Genomic DNA, 8617 nt, shown 5'->3' on the forward strand with positions numbered 1-8617 from the left:
TTCCTGAGTAACTGCAGTAAACAGTCTTTTAAAATATATATGTACATACACATGTACATATGTGTATACATATATATATTTACAACTTAGCTCATTTTTTGGTCCTGCCTTGATTTACCTCCCCAGTATTTAGTCCCTTCTTTCCTTTCAGTCCCCAATGTGCAAGTACAATAGCATTAGCTCCGGGAGTCAGCGTGGAGCAGATGTTTCTTATCATTCCTGTGAGATCATCTGCTTGTCTGACAGGCCAGGTTTCCAGTTCTCTCAATCTCACAAAAGCTGTGACCATCACGGCCACCTCACGTTTTCTTCATCAGACGCCATGACTGCCACGTGTGGAGCTTGTTGTAGGCTGTCTGGAGTATCTCTATGTAACTTACCAAATTTGTGCTTAATTACTGTCTCCGAATCTTTTCTTGGAATGGGCAGAGCTTCGTAACTTGGAATCGTTCCGAATTACTTTTCATTTTCACTACCTTTTCTTCTAGGAAAGCAGGACCAGAAATGACATAGAAGTTCTCCAACAGCTACATGCGAGTGTTGCAATTCAGACTGAATATCATTTGGCACCATCTGGTTTAATGGTTTGCTGTGATCCTCCCTGCAAGAGTGCCCCTCCAGGTGACAGTGCTGTGATGGTACTACCAGAGAGAATCTGAGTTAACTTGGGTGTATAAGCTTCCATTTCTTGTCCAATACTTTGAAAAGAATAATGTCCTGACTTGTTGCATACTGTAGTGACTGGGTTGGAGTTGGACTACAATACCTATCCAACTTCTTGAGGTTTAGTGCATTCATTTTCACAAAATTGTTTTTCCCCAAGTCTTCGTATTCAATGGACTCTTGTAATTTCGCCCTTTTGACTACTGGCTGAAAGCAGTCTGCATCTCCGGGATTTCCATCCATGCTGCTGGGCTATTTTGTTCATTTTCTGCTTCTTGTTTCCTGAGTCCAGCTGCCTGCACCATGGCACTTTAATGGTTAAATCTCTTGATGGCAACATTACTATTCTTTTTTATAGATTTAGAATTGGAAGCAGATGGCACAGAGGAAATGCCATAGCCCTCATCTAATGATTTATCTCCCAAAGCTGTTAAATCTAGTAGTGGGTTTTTCACTCCTAATGAAACCACTGTTTTTACGCGTTTTCCATCTATTTTGGCATATTCTGCAAAGAGATCGTTTGACCCAGTATTCAGCCGATCCCTGTGAAAATAATGGGACTGGAAAAAACGTGTCCAGAATCCCTTCTCTGTCGTGTTGTGGGGAACATTTTCTGCACATTTAATTTTTACTGCTGGATAGGTCCTAAATATGACCTCAATGATATCAGAAGTTAAATTATATCTCAGAGCATTACAGCTATGGGTTTGGGGCCAGACATCAGCCAGAAATGCAGCAGCAATGCCAACATCCTGCTTATGATTGGATGTGGAGAATTTTCTGTTGCATTCAACATTTAAACAATTGGCCCAGAATTCCTCAGCACTGATCACTTGGCTCACAACAAGGTCTTTATAAAACTGAAACAAAACAGGATCTTCTTGCAGCATTCTGTTTTTCTCTTCCAGTTCTTTGCTTTCCTCTTGAATTTGGGCAGCAGCAGCTGAAGAAGGTCCTTTACTGCATCTTGCTCTTTCACTGCTGGGCTTTCATTGGAAAAATGGAAGTTAGTTGTTTGTGTCCCCTGCATGCAGGTCCAGCTGATGCTGAATTTTAGCTTTTCCTTCTGGACTAATTTTCTGGCATTTAATATCCACATACATATGGCTGATTGTAAATCTATTTTTGCCTTCAGGTGCCCAAGCAATTCTTTCTGCCATGAAGTATAGGGCTCCATCCTGCTTCTTTTGACGCACTTTCTTTACAATCAGCAAAACTTCTTCAGATGAGGTTGCTATGGTGGCTAGAAGGTGCAGGTGGAAGTTACAATTCTAGGCAAGAAACTAACTTGATTGAATACAGTCGAGTTCCGCTGCGCTTCTTAGAGCCGCTGCTGGGAAGAGGCTGAAACCCAGTGGCGCAGCAGTCGCCACTGCTTCTGTTACTGGGGGTGTCTCGCCTCCATCACTGGCTGCGAGGAGTCTGAAGGCACGTGACTGGGAACACAGAATTTTTTTTTTTTATTTTTATTTTTTTTAATATCTAGGTCTTGGGCCGGGGCAGTGGCTCACACCTGTAATCCCAGCACTTTGGGAAGCCGAGGTGGGTGGGTCGCCTGAGGTTGGGAGATCAAGACCATCCTGGCTAACACAGTGAAACCCCGTCTCTACTAAAAATACAAAAAATAAGCTGGGCTTGGTGGCACATGCCTGTAATCACAGCTACTCGGGAGGCTGAGGCAGAAGAATCACTTGAACCCAGCAGGCAGAGGCTGTGGTGAGTTGAGATCAGCCATTGCACTCCAGCCTGGGCAACAAGAGTTAAACTGCATCTCAAAATATATATATATATGTATATATGTATATGTATATATGTGTGTGTATATGTGTGTGTGTGTATATATGTATATATCTAGGTCTTTGGAAAGGTTTTTTTTTTTTTTTTTTGAAACAGTCTTACTCTGCTGTCCAGGCTGGAGTGCAGTGGTACAATCTCGGCTCACTGCAACCTCCACCTCCTGGGTTCAAGTGATTCTCCTGCCTCAGCTTCCCAAGTAGCTGGGATTATAGGTGAATGCCACCACGCCCAGCTAATTTTTGTATTTTTAGTAGAGACAGGGTTTTGCCATGTCGGCCAGGCTGGTCTCTAACTCCTAACCTCAAGTGATCCACCTGCCTCAGCCTCCCAAAGTGCTGGGATTACAGGCACGAGCCACCACACCCAGCTGGAAAGCCTTTTTAAAAAACTGTAAGTCCTTTTATTGGAGAGAGGGTGGGCATCTCTGAAGCCTGCAAGAAGTGAAGTGATGCTCCAGGAGCCCAGAAAAATCCAGGTCTGAGGCTTTCAGGGGAGGAGGACTCTGAGTCCAGGGAGCCGTCTGAGCTTCCGCTGTGTCTCCACTCCCATCCCCTCCTGAGGCCCTCAGTGGTATGGTTCTATGGAGCACCTTGTAAGAATCAGTGCTGGGCACCCAGATTCCTAGTCTTGCCAAAGATGAGAGCAGGCTCTACAACAAGAAGGCCCACAAAACCCAACCCAAAGGGCAGAGAAATGCAGGTATCTCATCAGCAATCAGGAGGGCCCTGAGATGCTTCCCTGAAACTGTGGCCCTTCCTTAGCCCCAGGAGCTTAGGATGACTCTGAGAGAAGAAACTCCAAGAAAGGAACCTATTCAATGGGTGCAGGATCATAATTGAGTTTATGTAAACATCTTAACATGTGCTATAGGTTTTCAACTCAACTTTGCGATTTGTACCCATTGATATTCTAGTATAATGACCCCCAAATAGCTCTTCTGTCATTTAATTTTGTACAGATTAGTACAATTTTAAAATATATATACTTTCAACGAAAAGATTCTAAAAACTGAAGCAAACCAAATCCAAAATTTTTTAAAAGTTTAAAAATACGCATATAAACTTGCCAAGAGAGAACCAAAGACTGTCTCGTACCTAGTACTCCTATTCCCTTTTTTCCCTCAAGGCATTAATTTTATATTAATAACATTTAGCTTTGATGGATGGTTGCATTGTTTGAAATATTGCAGAGTTAAGTAATTTAAACACTGTTACTTGGTTCAAGACAAATTCTGAAATGGTTCATCTCAGTTAAGGTCACCATGACTAATAAAATAATACACAATCTGTGCCTGCTTCATAGAGAGTGCCTAGAAAAAGAACATATTGCCCAAAATTATTCATTGTAAAGAATGCGTTGTAACTACCAAAGAAATTAATATTGTAGTTTATCCACCAGGACACAGAAATAATAAATGCTTACTAAGTATATAATATGTAAAGGAGTTTTACACTAATAAAGATTAGATTCGCCATGGTCACTTGCGAACATTCACAATAGGCCATTCCTAAATATCAGATTAACGGACTGCACAACTCTTAGTAGAAAAAGAAATGGACAGAGAAGAACAGCATCTGGGATCAGAGACTGGCTATATAAGATTTTTACATTATTTTCTCTTTACAAAGACATTCCATATTACCAAATAGCTAGATAATAAAGGGAGAACAAATCATTATATCATTTTATCACAGTAGAAAATGTTTTAAAGAAAAAGCAATGAAATGAATAGGATTTTTCTAAGTCAATAGCTATTCTATTCTCATAATTGTCTTCAAGATGCGCTCAATTTCAGGTTTTCTTTGTCTCTTATCCTGTTTTATTTCTTCCCCACTTTTTAAAATGGGATGGTAGGCCCCTATTCTAATATTCTAATAGCCACGTTGCTATGCAAAAGCACAGACCATTTTGGCCTGGCTGTTCCTCCTGCCCTTAGTAATAGTTAAATAAGCAAATTACCTTTGCAGCTCGTAAGAGTCCTGCTGTTCCTCATTCTTTCCCTTGCAAATTAGCCCCCAGGAAGATACCGATGTTTGGACTTAGGAAATGGTAGTGGAAAGCAACTCAGATTCTTACAATTAAATCAAGAAAGATTTCTAGATTAAGTATCATATAGGGTGACTGACTACAGTTAACAATGTATTGTACATTTCAAAATCGACAGGATTTGAAATACTCCTAACACATAACAATAATAAATACTGAAGAGGATGGATACCATACATATCCTAACTTGATCATTACTCATTCTATGCATGTAACAAAATATCACAGGTACTCCATAAATACATACAAATATTATGTACCAATTTCAAAAATTAACTCGTGTATGTGTTTTGGGTTTATTAACTACTAGGTTTTTGAGAGCTAAGGAAGACTAGGGTAGCAACACGTAGATGAAGATTTATGTTTGCTCTTAAATTGGTTCACGCAAATTTACTTTTTTCCAATAATATTCTTATATGTAGGAATACAAATTATCTGTTAATTCCAGCAAGAATGCTATAAATATTAATATGAATTTAAACTGTTAAGTAATTGTGTATGTGTACCTAGGCAGCAAGTTTACTTACACAGACAAATCTCAGGCAAAAGAAAAGGAATTATGATTCAGATCAACCATGTACAAACTAATGCTGGTTTTTGACAGCCTATTAAGTCACGCAATAATTCCCACCCCCCCCCCCCAACATAAGAGGGTGAGGGAGAGGCAACATCAGATATAATGGTGTTATTGCAATAATTGCAACATCAGGCTGGAGAACCTACACAAGGATGATGGTAGACAGCTCCTGAGGACAGGCACGGTTCCTGGTATATGTGTGGCCTACACCTTGCCAGTGCCAAGTACATAGCAGTCACTTAGAATATGCCTGTAAGAGTGAATAGATCTAGAGACATTTGGGGAACGAAAAAATAAAAAAGATTGTTCGATGAATTATTTCACATAGAATTTAACATTATGAATTCTCAAATCTTGGAAATGTAAAGATTGGAAAATACAGTTGGTTCCTGAGGAAAATGTGTCCTGGTCAGTTTTGTGTGTCAACTTCACTAGACAACAGCACCCAGTGATTCAATCCAACACTAATCTAAATGTTGCTACAAAGGAATTTTGTAGATGTGGTTCTCTACAATCATTTGACTTTAGGTAAAGATTATTCTCAGTAATAGGAGTAGGCCTCATTCAATCGGTTGGAAAGCCTTAAAAGCAAGACTGAGGTACTCCTGGGGAGGAAGACATTTGGCTTCAAAACTGAAACATCAACTCTTATCTGAATCTTCAGCCTACCAGCTTGTCCTACAAATTTTGGACTTTCCAGCCTCTATAATCTCATAAGCCAATTTTTGAAATAAATCTCTAAAATAAATAGGAACTAAATATACTGGTGATATAGGAGATATATCTTACTGGTTCTGTTTCTCTGGAGAAAGCTGAATGACATAGTGTCTTAGTAGAAATTTTAGGGACAATATCTTTTTGGCAGTTGACATTTTTAAGCAAACACCATTTTGTAATGAGATGGTCTTTCCTTGGTCATCAGACTATCTGCTAAATTAGTGGAAGTTTGAATGCCTTAAATATAAAGTCGACTGTTGAAATTTGATTATAGTGCCATGGTTTGTGTCTAGGTGTCAAGTCTATGTTTGAAAAATAAAAGCAGCTACATTAGCATTTTAGAGGACATGTGAGTTCCTTATGCATAAACTTTCTAAGCCAATAAATGCCTGCCCACTCTCAGTTAAAGGCAGAAGTAGGCCAGGCACAGTGGCTCAAGCCTGTAATCCCAGCACTTTGGGAGGCCAAGGCGGGTGGATCATGAGGTCAAGAGATCGAGACCATCCTGGCTAACACGGTGAAACCCGGTCTCTACTAAAAATACAAAAAATTAGCCGGGCACGGTGGCGGGCGCCTGCAGTCCCAACTACTCGGGAGGCTGAGGCAGGAGAATGGCGTGATTCCGGGAGGCGGAGCTTGCAGAGAGCAAAGATCCCCCCACTGCACTCCAGCCTGGGCGACAGAGCAAGACTGCCTCAAAAAAAAAAAAAAAAAATAGTCAGAAGTGTAAGTCAGTTAACCAACAAATGAAGGCACTTCCATAGTCAGCCCTACTATTGTTTCACATGCTAACAGCATGGAAATGTTATTTTTCTCCAGCAGGAACAGGAGGGACTCAGTAAGTATCCTTGGGGAATCACTGGCTGCTAAAACAACTCACCGTCTCCTCTTCACAATCAGTACACTCTGCATTCTGCCTGGGTTAGTGAGAAATAGAACTTGCACTCCACATCACATATAGGTAGGGATTTTTCTTTTTCTCCTAAGCCCTGGGAACTTTGGGAAGAAGGTGGGAAGCAAGGAGGACCATTGTTAATGTTTACTTGTATTTTATCCCATAACCAAAGAGGTGATCTTTTTTTCTACCTCTGATATTATCCTTACTCCAACTAGTTTGGGACATACTGGTCTCTTAAGTCTTCTGTACGTAGATAGAGAAGATTTGAGAACACTGAACTCATCACTAGAGTTAGAGCATGGGGAGAACAAAAGGGATTTTTAAGCTGACAAATAACCCTAAATATAGGGAGACATACTGGATAATGTTTCGAGTTTTCAAAAGAACTGACAAAATATCCTAATTTTAAAAAAAAAAGAAAGAAAGAACAAGGAGTGATGCATTGGTTTATGCCAAGTAAAAATAAATAATAAGATGACGACAGAGATGACTTTTTGATTTATCTAGAGTCACTGAAGGCAGGAATGGTGAGAAAAAATAAATAGGGTAATTGTCAAGAACTTCAGAAATTAAAAAGATACAAAAGAAATTATAACTACATGGCAAACAGAAGTTAAAACAGTCTGTCAGATGAGTTAAAGGGAGACAAGGAAATTGCCTCAGGAAGTGGGGAAGAATATCTAGAATACATACAGGTGAAGGGGAGTGCTTAGGGAAAACAGATGATTGAGATGAATTAGAAAGACAGATGATAGAGATACAATGGAGGGAGGGAGGAAGGGAGGGAGAGAAGGAGAGGGAAAATTTAAAATACACATCCTTCATGCCATAAAGGAAAAAAAATGTACATTGCAGTAAAAGCAGTTAAAAAAAAAGAGGGAGTTCATAATTTACAGTTTTTATCTTCTCAAAAAAAAGTTGAGGTAATCTTCGAGAAGTCAAGAGTCAGAACTGAGGGTTTGTGGTATAAATGGGTGGTGTGTAACTACTGCTTTAGGGATTTTTCCATGAAATTGTTAAAAAAGAAAAATAGAAAAGAATTGCTCAGCTAAGCTGCAAGATAAGTTGAAGATTATTTATCAGACACTAATCTCTTCCTCTCCAATTTCTCCTTGAAAGAACCTTAAAAATGGGTAATCTTCCTAAGCACATTTTTATGTCACTTCTCTACCCAGAAACAGACCATCTCATACTTAACATAAAATTCAGACTCACTCTGAGTGCAATTCCTTACTATAATCTATCCAACCCCCAACCTTCTTTCCCAAAGCTTGTTCCCAAATTCTTTTTCCAAAACTTTTTTTCAGTCTAGTCATTGAGTTTTTCCTAAATCTCTACAAGATGTTCATTCTAATTGTCTGCCTTTAATCTCTTCTCTCCCAGCTGCAGGAAAACAAACAAACGAACGAAAAAAACACCTCTTCAAGCTTCTCATCTAAATATTTTTAAACTACAATTGTCCTTCAAGGATCACATGAAATCGTCACAATCCATTTAGACTTCTGCTGACATTCCAGCCTGCATGAATTCCTAGTCATTCTCATGTCATCTCTCATACCTATATGGAGTAATACAGTATTTAACTATAAACAAAACCTTTTAATCCAATATTTTGTTGCCATCAAAAGTTTGCTAGTGGATCAGCTGCTGGGAAGGTGAATCACAATTTTCTATATAAACAATGTAGATTCGTGGCTGCCTCGCACAGACCCACCTAACCAGTAAGGCGGAAAACATTTGGAATTTTCCCCGCTGGCAGTGGTGCTGCACAAATGCATGCAAGCACGCCCTTTCAAAGAAAATAAGCAGGTTTTTGCTGTATTGTCAGGCCCAATGCAAACCTTAAAAAAAAAAATAGAACTGTATGAGTTTCTTTTTAAAACTAAATGCTGCTGCTTAAGAAAACACAGTTTAGAGAA

The 8617-nt window shown here is 39.5% G+C and overlaps 1 pseudogene; it reads right to left on the bottom strand.

The window, feature by feature from the left end:
• Positions 1-217: 217 nt before the first annotated feature.
• Positions 218-1926, bottom strand: LOC105477035 (general transcription factor IIH subunit 1 pseudogene; annotated as a pseudogene).
• Between the last annotated feature and the right edge of the window lie 6691 nt (positions 1927-8617).

This window comes from Macaca nemestrina, chromosome 19, assembly GCF_043159975.1.
Source record: "Macaca nemestrina isolate mMacNem1 chromosome 19, mMacNem.hap1, whole genome shotgun sequence".
Lineage (NCBI taxonomy): Eukaryota > Metazoa > Chordata > Mammalia > Primates > Cercopithecidae > Macaca > Macaca nemestrina.